The 15596-nt window shown below is 40.3% G+C and overlaps 1 protein-coding gene across 4 annotated transcripts in view; it reads right to left on the minus strand.

The window, feature by feature from the left end:
* The window catches only part of USP9X (ubiquitin specific peptidase 9 X-linked), a 1493361-nt gene extending 1478176 nt beyond the window's left edge, over positions 1–15185 (minus strand). For 2 of the 4 annotated variants that reach the window (XM_069204214.1, XM_069204212.1), the window contains exon 1: positions 14646–15185. The gene's annotated coding sequence lies outside the window, so the exon portion shown is untranslated. The remainder of the gene's footprint in view (positions 1–14645) is intronic. The other 2 variants (XM_069204215.1, XM_069204213.1) reach the window with 1 other exon arrangement.
* Positions 15186–15596: the final 411 nt, after the last annotated feature.

Below are 15596 nucleotides of genomic sequence, written 5' to 3' on the forward strand. Positions count from 1 at the left end.
AGTCTTTTTAAGCTCAATCATGGCTGAAACATTTATTTTACAGCTGGGAGCAGTTTGTGTTTTAAGGGTCTTGTTTGTAATGGTATTTCAGCAGACCTGTAAGGAACTATGCCCTCTATAGGTTACATATATGGTTACAATGCATTACTTTCTGACATTCTGTTTTCATGTTGCTATGGCCTCTAGGGGCTGACTATATGGTAACATGATAATATTTCTTACAAGTGCTATTTTTATTATGGTGTCCTTTAGGGGCTGTTCTGAGTATTACAATCAAGATACTACAATACTTGCTGCACTCAGAAACGTACCTCATAATGCTTTGTGGGCATTCCTTTTACAAAAATTTTTGCCCATAACTTACCGCACAATGTTTTCTGTCTGGGTCATCTCTGGGTCCCCACACTAGGTTTTTTTTTGGGGGGGGGGGGGCTAAAATAAGAATGTAAAAAACATATATAACAAATAATGGCAATATCTTCATGTTTTTATGCAGACAGAGGAAGAAGGTAAATGGAAGTACTTTAGTTATATGCAGGGCCACTGGAATTATGTGGCAGAAAGGATCAAATTATGCGAAAGGGTTGACCAATTTGTGTGGCAAGAAAAGTCAAGTTAAGGCTTTACAACGCTAACAGGTCCGACGCAAGCAAACGTGAGACCTATTGCTTTGCTAACGCTTCCTATACAAATGCGTACTTGCTCAAGTGAAAATCAGTTTGGTAAATGCATATTTACTTGTATAAACATTCTCCTGAGGAAAGTACTTTTCCCCACAGATAAACTCAATTCGCTCCACCTAACCATTTTTGGAGGTGCTGGGGTCCCTTCCTATCTTAGGATAAGCTTCACTCGTGCCCTCATCACGAGTAAGGGCAGAAAATATTTGGAGAGGAGTAGAGTAACACCATTAAACTTGAAAATAAAATCCACAAGCTAACTGAGCATTACAGCCCTCAAACTACAAACACCTGTGAGTAGATATGATCACACAAAGTATTCACGGTTTGTAAATCCATAAATGAATACAAAAGTGACACTTATAAACCTATGTCATACTTACACACCTAAATGGCTTTGAGAATGAGGCCCATAACATTTCAACTTTGACACTGCAGACTGTAAAATTTAAGTGTCCACTTATATATATATTGTTTCAAACAAACAAAGCGCACCAAGGGAAAACGACGCGCACTCAGCTGGTGCGAGGCAGAGAGGCTGCTGGCCGAGCCCTCGATTAACTTTGTAAACTAAAATTAAATGCCACTCACTCCGTTCAGCTCCACAAGAATTTGTCAAGTTTATTTGATGCAAAGATTCTTTGCATCAAATAAACTTGACAATTCTTGTGGAGCTGAACGGAGTGTGCGGCATTTAATTTTTGTTTACAAAAAAATATATATATATATATTAGTGCTAATGATATGCTCACATCAAGCAACCTTGGGAAATAAGGCAGTATCAGATGAAGTGACCTTTCCAAGAATTAACATTGACCTCAGTTAGCAAGCTAGGCACTAGACCTTAAGAATAATTTAGACTTATTTACAGTAAGATTCTGTTAAATCAAATAAATAATTAAAAATACATTTGCTGCATCAATTCATAAGACAACTTTAGAACCGAAAGTAAGAAAGGGAGCAATTACACAATTAGATAAGTAATAAATCCACAAACTCTACTATAATCAGAATTCTGGCAGAAAGAAATTGTGGACATATTTCGAGCCATACCATGATCAAAAAGTTGCCTTAAAGAGATCCCATTCATCAAAAGAGGTTCTACACACCCTAATATTCAAAGATTTCGCATAATTACAATACAGTCATGCTCCAAGTCTAGCTATTCTTTCTAGAAACAAAACCCTGACTTAACGCACCACAGCTAAATCAGAGAAGCTACTATCAGACTTCTGATTTAATTAGACTGCTAGGCTAATCTATTACCTTGCTGTGGGGTATGAGTTTATTGTATTTTAAACCAAACTAGAAGATTTCGAAACCAACTCATCCCTTTGACAACGGATACCGAATTCCCCACCTCTGACTTTATGATAGTGGGCGATATCCACTGGAAATCCCCCACCCAGGAAACAAATTGCCAACAGATTTAAGTTAGGACAATGATGGGAGGAAAAAGGAATGATAATTTCTGCAAACTGAGGGAGGGATTATAGTTCGAATTCTGAAGCTCTGTGGAGGATAAGTAACTTGAGAAGAAAGATGATCAAAGAGAGCAGCCAGGTGGAGTGATCCCTAAACAAACAAGCGTTAGTAAATGCATTAGGTTTCGCCTATGTGGCTAATAATAAGCTGTTTTGTTTCTAATCGGTGTTTTTTTTTTTTAAACAAAGCTAATTTTGGAGTTATAGGCTTGGTTTTCCTAAAACGAACCCTTTTGACCTACACATTTGATAACAATGATTGTTAACAAGGAAGCTCATGGCTGAAATTGTGAGCCAAAATATACTACACTGAGTCCCGGTCTTGTTGTGCCCAAGAATGACTCATGGGTTAACAGGATATTAATGAGGTGGTCTCGAGCCCAGAAAAGGGGGTGGGGGGGGTTTGGGGTCAAGGAAAAGCGAGGGGTCAATACACTTCCTTTACTCCCTACTCTGGCCTATTCCAATGCAGATCTTTCAAGTGTGCCTCATGGTGCACAGCAGAGGTAAAGTGGTGTCTGACAAACATGTTATGGAACATTTATGTTAACATCATACCACATGGGGTCATGCATGATACGCCACATTGTGGGTGATTTGTCACTTCATGCCATATTACTAAACTTTCTGTCAAGTCAATTCATGTATCTCTAAGAGTGCAACTTCATTATTATAGTAAGAACGCACAAGGTCACAGCAAAGCACTGTAGCTGCTGGGAGGCAACACAAAATGTGCAAGCCAAGTGTGAATTTACACGTTAATTACATTTCACATAGCAGTAATTATTAGTTTTGGCATAGAACGACTTACAGAAATGTGCAGATTCACACAATTCTCAGCCAACCACGGAAGGCAGGATTGGAACACATATCACCATGTTCTAAAGTCATCCTCAGTCACACATTTTACGTTACGATATTGTGTAATGCCTGAAACATTACATTTACAGTGTAATTTAGTTTCTGAACGTTATTCGGGCACGCGCTGTGAAAAAAGGTGCTAGCGCATGGGTCCTCGCATGCCGTCAGCGATCATATAGCAGGGAATATCGCTTGCAGAAACTTGAGAGATGTTACGTGCACCACATTCATCACACAAGCCTAAATTTATTTAAAACAATCTACTTTAATTCATGCATCGGTGGCCATTTTTCGGGGCAAAACCAAAGTGCTCCGTCCCCTGTTGTAATCTCTCTTTGGGCTTCTAACCATGCCCATGTCACGTCAGTCACTTTCATTGTTTCGTGGGCTTGCCTTTTAAAATCCGCTTGCTTTCATTAGTGAAAGGCATGCGTATGTCACGCCTTTTCCGGTATTTAGGCCTCCTCAAGCACATTGGCCAACTACTGAAGACATACGAGGCTCGATGTTTTCTGTCTGGTTTCTGGACTACTTTTTCTCTTTATTTCGCAACGCGATCTCACCTCGCAGTAGTCTAGCGCTTTGCATGACACTGATCCTGTTACATAGGCAATTGCACTTTTGCCGGTTACATGGATAATTGCACTTTTGCTGATAGGTTTCACTGCGAGCAAACTTTTATTTCCGTTTGTGTGTCTGCTTTGTGCTGATGGCAGCCGTCGGCTCGCTTATGTGAAACTTTTACTTTTCAGTTTATGTGGCAAGAAAAGTCCGGTTAGGAGTTTGCAATGCTAATAGTTCTAACTCGAGCAAACGCGAGACCCACTGCATTGCAAATGCTTGTTCTAGATTGGGAAAGTCTTTATTACATTGCATTGATAGCGTATTGTTTGGGCAGTTAAACAACTGTGTACTATTGCATCAATGTTCTTTAGTTAGAAGGCAAATGAACTCAGGGAGCAGGACTGAAAGCGGGGCTTAGAGAATGATGCATTCCAAGCTTTGTTTATGTTATGACGGATGAAAAGGAGTACTTGGGCCCCTGTTCAGAGTAAGCACACCCAAGCACATGCGGAACAACAGGAAATAATGTGTGATAGCCAATAGAAATGGAGAAAAAGTAAGTGGCAAGCACACAAACCAATGGAAAGTAAGGGCAGGATGTAATCCTCTTTTAATATTTATATTAAACACAATAGATTTCACAAGCACAGCACAAGCACTGTGAAGACGAAACCAAATAAAAGAGAGGCAAAGTGAGTAAACAGCTTAGAGGGATATGGGAGACAAGGACACAGGGGGGCTGAAAATCCAATAGCTCAACACCTAGGACATATTGTTTGGGATCAAGGACAACAAGTTTTCAAGTTTATTTTTTCCTTTGGGCATGGAGGCGCAACCCTATGCAGCACAAACACTTTAGCTGTCAATTTAAAGTACCACGTTATGGATCAGGGAAGGGCATTGTCTGCAGTTAATGTAATATTTGTGTCCATATGTTACTGCTGTTTGAACATGTGTTTGTCAATTAATTCAAAGCACTTATTACTAGGGTGAGAGCTATAAGGAAATGTCATAAGCTTGGAATGCACTACTAACAGTGTTTCTATTACAAAAAGGCATACACATGTTTGCACAGTTTAACAACGTGAGGCTACGTAAAATGCTCCCAGAATGCTCTCTGCTTTCAAAATAAAATGAACACAAAAAATGAACTAGGAAAAAGATAAGTCTTGTTAAACTACTGTAACACTGTAGGACCCATTTCTTTGGAGCATCATTTAGTAATTATTTTGATACATACTAGTATCCCCCCTCCCCCCCAAAAAAAAAATCATAATGGGGGGGGTGGGGGGGAAATAAGTAAACAAGGCTCTGCAAGATTTTTGTTAACATGAAAATAAGCAATCAATGGTACAGCCAATAGATTGAACATTGGTGGGCAGCCTTTTAGTTTTGTCAATGCGTGTGTTTGGACTTGGTTTTTGCAAAACTTGATTGTTCTGTGAGCTGCCAGGCCATGAGCATTACAGCAAAGATAGGCAAAAAGCAGAACTATTTTTGGTCTCAAAAAGCACACATTGGTACAGTGGCTCCTGGCGCTGAACAAAACTACTTTGTGTGTTGATATGCTCCTTTTGAAAGAGCAGACTTATCACTTACAGTACAGCTAGAAAAGAGAGAGAGATAGATTGTTGATAAAAACAAAAAGGGGTTTATTCGTGCCAGCCCTAATTAGGGGCTTGATTCTTAAAGTAAGTCACAAAATTGTACCCATTAATATGCCCCTGCATTAGTGCGGATTTACTGCTTTAATTCACAAGAATTTACAGAAGTGGGCCAGGAAATCGCACAGAAAAAAAATATTAGTGAACTGCATTTTTGCATGAGCAAATATTTATTTCCCTCCAACCACTTTTTCCCCAACCATGGAAGAAGCTTTACTCCTATCCTTGTCAAATTTTCTTGTTAGGATAAAACTCCCAACCAGTATGGGAAATTATTACAGCAGAGCTGCAGAAAACCCTTAAAGCATACAAATTAGTACGTGTGCACAGACTCAAAAGGGAATTGTGGAAAGGTGGCAAAATAAGGGAATTTTTAGCATCTAAACCTTAATACAGCATGAGCCGTGAGAAAATAAGATAGGCTATTACCAGAGCTCTTACATAAAGAGAATGCTGCCATAATACTAGGTGACACGAAAGAAACGTGTGTGTATATATATATATTTTTTTTTTTTATTTTTTTTTTTTACAAGTAGGTTTATGTAGATGTTTTATTAAATGCAACACCCCTGAGGGCCTAGAAGGGCACACGAGAGGGTGTAATTCTAGGTTAAGGAGAACATGTTCAGCAAGTAGTGTTCATTTAAAAAAATATATTACCCTAGCTTTTATACCAATGCCTCAATGTTCCTATTATTCTGAATAAATCCCCGTTTTGCTCCGTTTGCACTCTCTGGACAGACATACTACCTCAAATTCACTGGCAAACCCTCACCTTTCCATACAAGGGGGCTGTGTTGAGGTACCAGATCTGGACACTTATTACCTTGCAGCTCAGGGATATTTTATCAGCTGGTGATAGCACTCCGATAGGAGATTTCCAAACTGAATCCATGAAAAATAACAGAACAGTACACAGAACCACCCACTGGTCCTTCCTAATGAAGAGAGCTCCTCATCCAACGGCTGACAAAACCAGCATGCAGATACGATCTGGGCCTGGAAAATGTTGTCTGCAAGGTAGGACTTCCTCGACCCTACTCCACAGCACTTAAACTTCTTCTATATAGCCTGGACATGCCTTCCCCTTCAGCACTACTGGCCTGAAATGTGTCAGACCCAGGCAGGTGTAACAAATGTTATGATGACACCGGACCCAGAGCTTGCCTTATTAAGATATGTCAAAATGGTGTCCTCTGCTCTTTGTCGATATGTGACTATGGCACTAATGATGACCTTGTGTACACTAGCTATGGCCTGATATGGAGATACCAGTCAGGTTTGCCCGCTACTGACCCATGTGTTTGCCCTTTATTGTGGAGAAACTGGTGGATCAAATGAGGGGAAACCCAGTCATGAATGAGGGGTGTGGGGAAGAAGCAGAGGTCCAAAAGGTTAAGGCTACACATGTGATGTCACTGCCTATATACGGTGATCAGGTATACCTATACTTACAGAGAAGCTAGATAGACTGACTGTGTACTGTCTGGCCTTCAAATAGTTTTCTCTCTAGGGAAAATGATAAATGTAAAGATAGAGCAAATCTCTGCCCTACGACTAAACTGAAAAATTAACAAAGTCAGATGGAATTCCTAGGAATTCCAACAACAATAAATCAATTCACATCGCCCACAATAAGGTTCACATAATATAAGGGAGTAAGCAATCAGTTGGTTTCAAAGTAGGACTTCAATTATCGAACCTGGGAAGGGTAGCATTATCCATGACAGTGACATTCATGTTGCCGTTATGCATTCTGAGACTCGACAGGCATCTTTGCATGAAAAAATATTTAAAGGCCTTGATAAATCGGTAGACAAATTGATACTGGTAGGAGCATGTGGTAAGTTATAAAAATAAAAAAAATGAAATCTTAAAACAACCTTCCAAAAACAGAGTACTTTTCTTACTGGGTTTCAAAACATATCGTTTAGGAGTCAAACTTTAACATTCAGTAGGATGGATCTGCCAGACTCGGCACCAAGAAAGAGGCTGCAAAAAGGGACATGAGGACTGCAATTATTAGAAAACCTCCTCCTATTGGAGGCAGCTTGGTCACCTTAGCGATAATATCAAATTAACTTATAGATGACTCAGAGACAACAAAACACATGTTCATTCAAGAGTTCTAGGCAAGCAGACTACCCTCACTCAGGCAGGTGAAAAGATATATGGAGTACAAAATATATGAAAATATCATTGGCAAACGTGGTGATATAAAGTCCAATATTAAATTCCTCAAGTATGATGAAGCACAAAACAGGTGAAGTGCGTTTAAATGGCATTTCCTTCTGAATTCTAGGCTCACTAACTGATCATGGAAAACCTCGAAGAGTTTCCCTAGTGTTCAAGAAGAAACTAATGTCCTAAAAGAAATTATAGTACTGTGCAGGAGTGGCAGAACAATACCTGCCAATTATAGGGCACTGAGAGCTGATAAACTGCTGTACTTCATAAACCCAGTGGTATCCATCAATGCTTGATTGTAACTAACATAACACCATAGCCTCCATAAGTTGCATTTGATAGGTATCGAAACCGAAATTAAACTAGGCAATGTGCCCAACAGATTGGAGCGATGGAGAAGATATTTCACTTAACCAACACATGCCACAAAGTCAAAGAATTATGGGAGGATGTTGCAATCAGAATTGATTCTGAAAAAAGGTACCCATTGATTAATTCTGATACCTAAAAAAGTGTCAAATAATGCATTAGGTAGGGTCACACAAGCCACTTTTGGCAATTTAAATCCTGCCTAAAAATTGTTGCCTGGTTGGAATAATTGTCTGCATGAGAAATATACAGGCCAAGACTAGAATATATCACAAAACAAATTATTTGGCCAAAAGGAGGAGAATTGTATGAGCAGCATGCCCTCAACTCATGGCAAGTAATGTGTGTGTGTGTATGAGGGGGGGGGGGGGGGGGGGGACATACCACTGGTGTCACAGATTCATGAAATTTGTGAAAGCTTAACACGAATGGTGAGCCTACTGCACACTAATATCCATTCCTCACACCCAAACCCTCACCATGGGACCTTTCACCCCAAGTACCAACAACCTAATCACGGACTGTGAGAAGAAAGATCTAAATATTATACCAGCAAACTGTAACAACATTGTGTTGGATACCATCTGGCTAGCAAAAAATATATGCATTTAAAAAAAATCAGTACCATAGTTTAAGTACTTAATGAAGAGGGGAAAATCATCAAGTGAACTTGAAAGACCTTTAAACCCCAAACGCCAGCTGTAAAACTGGCCCGAAAAAAAAAAAAAAAAAAAAAAAAAAAAAAGAAGAAGAAGAACAGTCCGTTTGACACTGTATATAAAATAGCTAAATTATCTCTACAGAACATTTTAGATGCCTTGGAAACCAAGGGCCATATGTACGAACACTTTTTCCTAGAGACACGGAATGGGTAAAAAAAAAAAAACAAAAAAAAAAAACTTTGCTACATCTGGCCCCAAATTACAAAAATATGACAATTTCATTCTGGACAAGACACAGAAAGTTAGAAACCCTGTGCAAAAAAACACAACCCAATAATCCCAACTCTTACGTAAAAGGAACATTTAGGACCAAACTGTACTCCGTCGAACTAATTTCATCTAGCTCTTTAACTAAAACTGCAACCATCACTCTTCGGGACATTATTACAGCCTGCTCAACGTTAACAATTCATACAGCTCCTTGCCTGACCTACCTCAAAATAGCTCAAGAGCAATGTCCCTGGCTGTCAAAAAAACGAACACACCACAAACCTTCTGATACGGAAGAACTTAAAAACATTAAGTCAGTAACTGGATTACCTTTCTTTGAAAAAGCAATGGAAAGAGCAAACAAACAAACTAAAAAGCCTTATTAGGAATAACATCTTAGCTGACTCAAACCAATCATGCTTTGTGAAAAACTGAAGTACCAAAACTGCAACTCTATCAGTCACAGATATATTAAAGATAGTAGACATTGGAGAATCCTGCCTTCTAATTCTCGTTGAACTCACATCAGTCATTGACACAGCTGACGGGACCTTGCTCAACATTATCTAGGAAAAAAGCAGTGGTAGACTGTGTTGCAAATGTTGAAGTTCCTACCTGGAAAACAAATCATATGCAGGCAAGATAGACTTGTCACCATAACCAACTTCATATGGTAACTAGCTTCTACACCAGGCTTCTCCAACAGGTAGCTCTCCAGCTGCTTTTAAGTAGCTCTCCAGGATGCAGCCCATTATACTAAATTAAAAACCTTTGCTTGGTTAAATTAATGTATGTATCCTAAAAATAACAAGGTGATATTTGATTGTTTCATCATGGGTCACTGGGGAGACTTACTACTAATATTTTTCAATTGGTGCCGGGAGCATTGTAGCTATGGCCGTCATGTATTAACGATAGATGGGCATTATAAATTGATTGAGTCTTTTTCACACTACTGCTAGCAACCCTGCCTGATGCAGTGAGGTGATCACTGATGGTAATCTTGCTTGGGGTGGCCACAAATGTCATCTTGACTGACGTGGTCACTATTAGTACAGTTATAATAATAGCAGTTCAGAATAATTTTCATTTGTCATAAGTAGCTCTTAGAAAAGATTGGAGATGCCCGTTCTACACCATGTAATCTATATACAGAACCACTCAATGAATCAGTCAGAGGAACAGGACTTAACATTGAGTACACCGATTGCAAGAGCTTTACTTCAAGAGGAGCTTAGAACAAAAAAACTTCAAATTTAGACAAAGGCTTTGATACTATTCCATTTGGATTTCAAATCACTTCACAAATTTCAATTAAGAAATTCCTCCTCGTTTTGCCAAACACATCTGCAAACGAATGAATACTATACCCAAACCCTTTAGGAACTAGACCAACATTATTAAGTAAAGCCAAGTCCTTAGTCTTAAAAGGCAGACAACAGACTATCCATAAAGAAGCATGTCAACAACTTTGCAAAAAATGCTCTTGGTAACCGGCATCATTTGTAACTTTAATCTCTGCTCTCTAAACATTATCTAAAAGACATAGCCGTGCGATTAGGCACCTCTAGGCTAGAGTATAAAATAGGTCTTTACTTTCTGGCCTTCCTAAATCAAGACAGCTACCTGAAAAATGACACTTAGTTCTTTAGCAAGGCTAATCACGAGCATAAAAACACTGGGCATACCACAACAGTTCTCTGAACTAGCCACATTGACAAACAGTGCACAATAAGATATATAACTGTACACCACAGCACTTCAAGTACTTAGCACAAAGGATATGTATACTAAGAAGAAAACTTAGATTACAGAAAAAAAGGGACTGGTATATCAAGTTTCAATATTCATAAAACAAACAACTCTGCTCTGCAATCGTGAATCCCCGCGGAAGCATCCAAGACCTGAAATAATATTCCTCCAGGTCCGAAGAGGGCGCATTCATACACTGTGATGATGAACGGAATAAATTAAATCCTATCCCAAAAGTAATCACCTCCTAACTGTGTTTTAATATATATTTTATACACACACGATCTCTATGAAAGGTATTCTGTACACATGAAACTTCATGTAGTTTTCAATGTGTTTCGTTCTCTATGAACAGAGATCTTACTCCAGCATAAAGCATTCTGCCATTATCGGACATGGCTATACAAAATAAATACATATTGGTACTTCCTGTGACGTCCACAATTCAACTGTATGCAAGCTATCCCCTGTAGTGGATGAAAAAGCGGATTAGGAACTAACAGACCATCTTCGGGTCTTATGGAATGTTATTCCAGATATTGGATGCTTCCCTGCAGATTCACATTTGCAGAGCAAAGTTCTTTGTTTTATGAATATTGAAATTTCATGTACCAGTCCTTTTTTCTGTAATTTCTGTTTTCTCCTTAGTATGCATAGCCTTTGTGCTAAGCAATTTCTCGAACGCGGCTTTCCTTGGCTGCCATCTATCCACAGATGAGTCTCCATTGTCAACAACGGGGCTTGAAAAGAAACAGCCGCCAGATCTAAACCATGTGCCTTTAGTCCCTTTTTTTTTTTTTTTTAAGTTGTGCAGCTAGTAAACAACACATTAAATAACAGAAACAAATATCACATTTTAAAAACAGAAATAAAATACACCTGCTTATTACTCTAGTTTGCTTATGCAACAGTGCCACAACACCTGATGCAGAGAACCTGGCAAGCCATTGTGAATTTAGAAAAACACGGCTAAGTAACGAAAAGTACACTGAGCAACAGTGTCATCATCATAATGGCCTAAATATAAATGGCACACAGCAACACAAATCAAGAATGCTACTGATTTTCAAACATTAGGTACAAAACAAGTTTTCTAAACGGGAATGTAAAACAAACTGAAATACTCATCCATTTCAACGTCTTTGTAATAGGTCCCGAGTTTATTACCTAAAATATGGCTAGCAATGAAATTAATACTCGCATATCAACGTGGATGTTTCAGTAAATTTGTTTAATACATCATTGGACAGACCCACCCTTAGTAAGACTTGAGGATTAATTAAAAACCCTGCCTCAAATTGTAAATTACTCCAGCGACATGTTTTTTCTTTTAGAATTCAACTGTCCTTTGAAGGACACTTTAGCTTTATGCTAACATTTCAACTAAAGTGCTTCACTTTTTGTTCTAAAGAAAAATTGTACGTTGAATCATATTCTGTGAACGAAAATATGCCTTAGCCGTTCCTGCATACCCAAGTCAGCATACCTACGCCATCAGTGCAGTACGATTTGATGTAAGTTAAGCTTTGAACTCATCCCCCAAACATCTACACCTAAACAGGATTCATATTTTAAAAAAAAAATACAAAAAAAAAAAAAAAGAGAAAATCAGCTAGTGTGCGTCACAACTACAGAAATAATATTTCTTCAGTACACCATTATGTTGCGATGTATGTATGCATGCATGCATGTGGTATTTCTTAGGCGGCAGCAGCAGAGCTGCTGGTCAAAGATGAACATAAAATCTGTGAGTGATGGAAAAAAGTAGCTGGTTCGTGTACTGTTAATGTATTCTGATATTAAAGAGGTTACAGAAATATTTGATTAGCTAAACGACTTCATATAACGAATAGAATAATCACACGTGAATGAGGTGTTGGGGGGGAGGGGGTGGTTAACAAGCTCATAACAATGGCATTCAACCTCTTACCAAGAACAAGATCCAGAACCTCTGTGCCATTAAAGCAAAGGTCTGACATCCAGAGATTTCAATCACCTCGATCAGAAAACTCACGTTCCCTTTCACTACTTTTTTATTTACACATAGTTTTACTATTCTGACAGATTTTCTGATGCAGAAGTTAGTAAAGTAATAAAGTTTCAAATAAGAACTGAAATGGACACGGGCAAATCACATACGTAACAAGGCCTACCTGAGGTCACACAGTAAAGGTTACCTTATACAGATAACCTATGCCTTTATATAGGGAGGCCCTAGAAATCTCATTACAATCGAAGGGCAACGTGTGTGAAATAGTTCTATGAAATTAGGCAACTTTAGTCAAGCAAACGCTAGTGGAGAAAGAAACCAGAAGACAAATTAGACATTATGAATTTTCAAAAGCTTCCATAACTCTTCTTAAACTCTACCAGTATAATAACAAAGTCACCAGGACGATGCTTATTGGTACCAAATTAAGTAAGCCATTTCAAAGTCAAATGGGCTTTCTTTTCAAGGCAGCCTCCTAGATGGCAATTAAAGCTTTCATTAAAAGAAAAATGTGCTACAAAATGAATCCATTATGATAGGCCGGACCTACTATGCATGCCGCTTGTTGACTGTCCAACAAAGATAAATAGGTTAGAAGTTATAGATTAAAGAAGCCTGTTTGCACACTGCAAAATGCTGACAGACTAAAAATTGATTATTTACAAAAGTGTTGGTCACAAGTTTACTTTTTAGTCATAGTAAGCCCATTAAGAATCATAGCCAATGAGATATGCCAATAGGTCTAAAGCGCATGACATTGTTAGAATACTACAGGTGATAAAGTAAATTGAATGAATGATAAAGAATGGGATTTGACAAAGTGTGGCCACACAAACAAGGGTTTGAGCGAATATAATCAGGAGGTGAGCAAAGACACAAGAAGGGGGAGCATAGTCTTCAACTATGCGGTACAGGGCAATTGCAAATAAAAGTGGGGCGAAGAAATTATCATAGACAGCTTAGACACAATGGTGGGGATCTAAGGAAGTATTTGGGCTAATAGACAAATGTGGCAAGGGAAAGAAAGGTAATATGTGTCGGTCGGGAGGTCGATGTAAAAATGGGGTTAAAAGGAATTAACATGGGCGACTAGTAGTGGTGAACATACACTGGAAGATTGTAAATACAAAAACATGGGTGGGGGCGAGCACCGAGACACGACGAGAGCGACAAGACTCAACAGAGCAATTACACGTGGGCGAGGGGAGAGGTTAAGACTGGACATTGGCGAGGAAAAGCAACGATACTAGTCACCGACAAGACTAGAAGGCAAAACGGGGGGGGGGGGGGGGGCAGAGGAGGACACCAAGACTATAAACATCGCCGGTGAGAGGTTACACATAAACAACCAAACATTTAGCAGGGGTGGCATAAGCACAATGAACAAAAGGAGAATAATTAAAAAGCGTGAAATAAGGGAAGCAAACACCATGGTTAGGAAAGGAAAAAAAATACCTGGGGGTGAGAGAGAACAGAAAACCTTTAGAAAAAAAAAATCAAATGTGCAGTTTGACATAGAAAAGAAAGAGGACCTCTAAACTTTAACTCAGGCACTCAAGGAACAACATAGCAGAAGGTCCTGTGTACATGTAAAAGTACGAGGACTTCCCAGCTAATTTGGAAAGCCTAGTCGTAAAAGTGTATGTATTCAGACAGGCACACGGCACGAAGGCGCAGTTTGGGGAGTTTTTGACAGCGGTGCCTAACCGCTCCTTTCGATTTTAGCCTCTCCTTGCACAAGTATACGGACAGAAAGAAGCCGAGCCCTGATATGCTGGCCAGGCCTACATGCTGCCTGCCCAGTCCGCCTGTCATGGCGTTGACGGGCGAGCCAGGCCCTACGTCTGGAACACACCTAGAAAGATCAGCCTGTACTCTAACAAATCAGACCTCGCTGGTTAAGGGACTGGAGGATCGGCCATTCCACCTCACACAGAACACCTGGACTAAGTATACCAAGGCCCAGGTAGCCGGTGCAAGAAACATGAAGTAAGCCAGGCCCGAAGGTGTCATGCCGGTTGCTTTGGGATATCTTCGGTGGGCGACGTATGACAGTAGCAAGACTGTGAAAATGCAAATACCTTCAGTCTTGTTGTGTAAATACATGAGCACTAAACACGATTTATCACGTCACATTTATCTCCCAAAACAGTCACACTTACCACACGCCGGGAGAGCCTCCCCGCGTCCCCCACTCCAGGGGAAGCAGAGAAAGGGCTACCGAGCCGCTTCTCATAACAGGAAACCGGACTAAGACGGAAACAGCCAATACAAAAAATTACACCGAGCAGGGAGGCAGGAGGGGTCTAGCGGCGCTTCCACCGGCTGGCTCCGGTCTGCCAGCACCACTTCAGCTCATTGCTTACAACCAACTCCCATCTTTCGGGACCCGGTATATTGGACCTGATGGTGGAAGGGTGGGGGGTATGTCCAGCTGACTTTTTTTTTTTTTTTTTTATTCCCTCCCCGGCGCCGCCTGTAGCTGCGTTTCTCGTGCGTCACCGCCCGTGGCCGGCTCGAGACCAGTGGCGTTTCATGCACCTCCTTCTTGTCGTCCGATGAGGGTGTGAGTCCCGCAACTACCTCTGAGCACCGGTAGCCCTTCTACCGCCTCCCTCTCAATCCTTCTCTTGGGTTCCGGCGGGTGTCAGCGGCGGTCTCTCTCTTTCCTGTCTCTCCTTCCCCCTCCCTCCCTCCCGCTTGTCTGTTTCCTCCTGACTCCGTGACCCTCCCCTCTTCCCCCACCAAATATGGCGGCTCCGGCAATTCTGTCTCATCCACGGCGCCTGCTTGGGATCAGGGCAAGGAAAACGGTAGCAGCCAAAGGATCGCCACCTCAAAGAAACACAAGCTACTAGTGTACGTGATCTTGGATTAGGCCTGTGCAATCGTGCAATCGCATACACGCGAGCATGCTTGCCTGGATCTCACGTGGTTAGCGTTTGATAACGTGTAGTACAGCGAGTTAGTTGTGAGTCTTCTGTTTATTATTTATTGCCGGGACCATCGTCCCACTTTTATGTGGATAGTCATATGAAAGTGAACATTCTGCAACTCGCGCACGCACCTCTGACTGTTTAACCGCTTGTATGCTTATGTCGAGGGTGCACTGG

This window comes from Pleurodeles waltl, chromosome 8, assembly GCF_031143425.1.
Source record: "Pleurodeles waltl isolate 20211129_DDA chromosome 8, aPleWal1.hap1.20221129, whole genome shotgun sequence".
Classification (NCBI taxonomy): Eukaryota; Metazoa; Chordata; class Amphibia; order Caudata; family Salamandridae; genus Pleurodeles; species Pleurodeles waltl.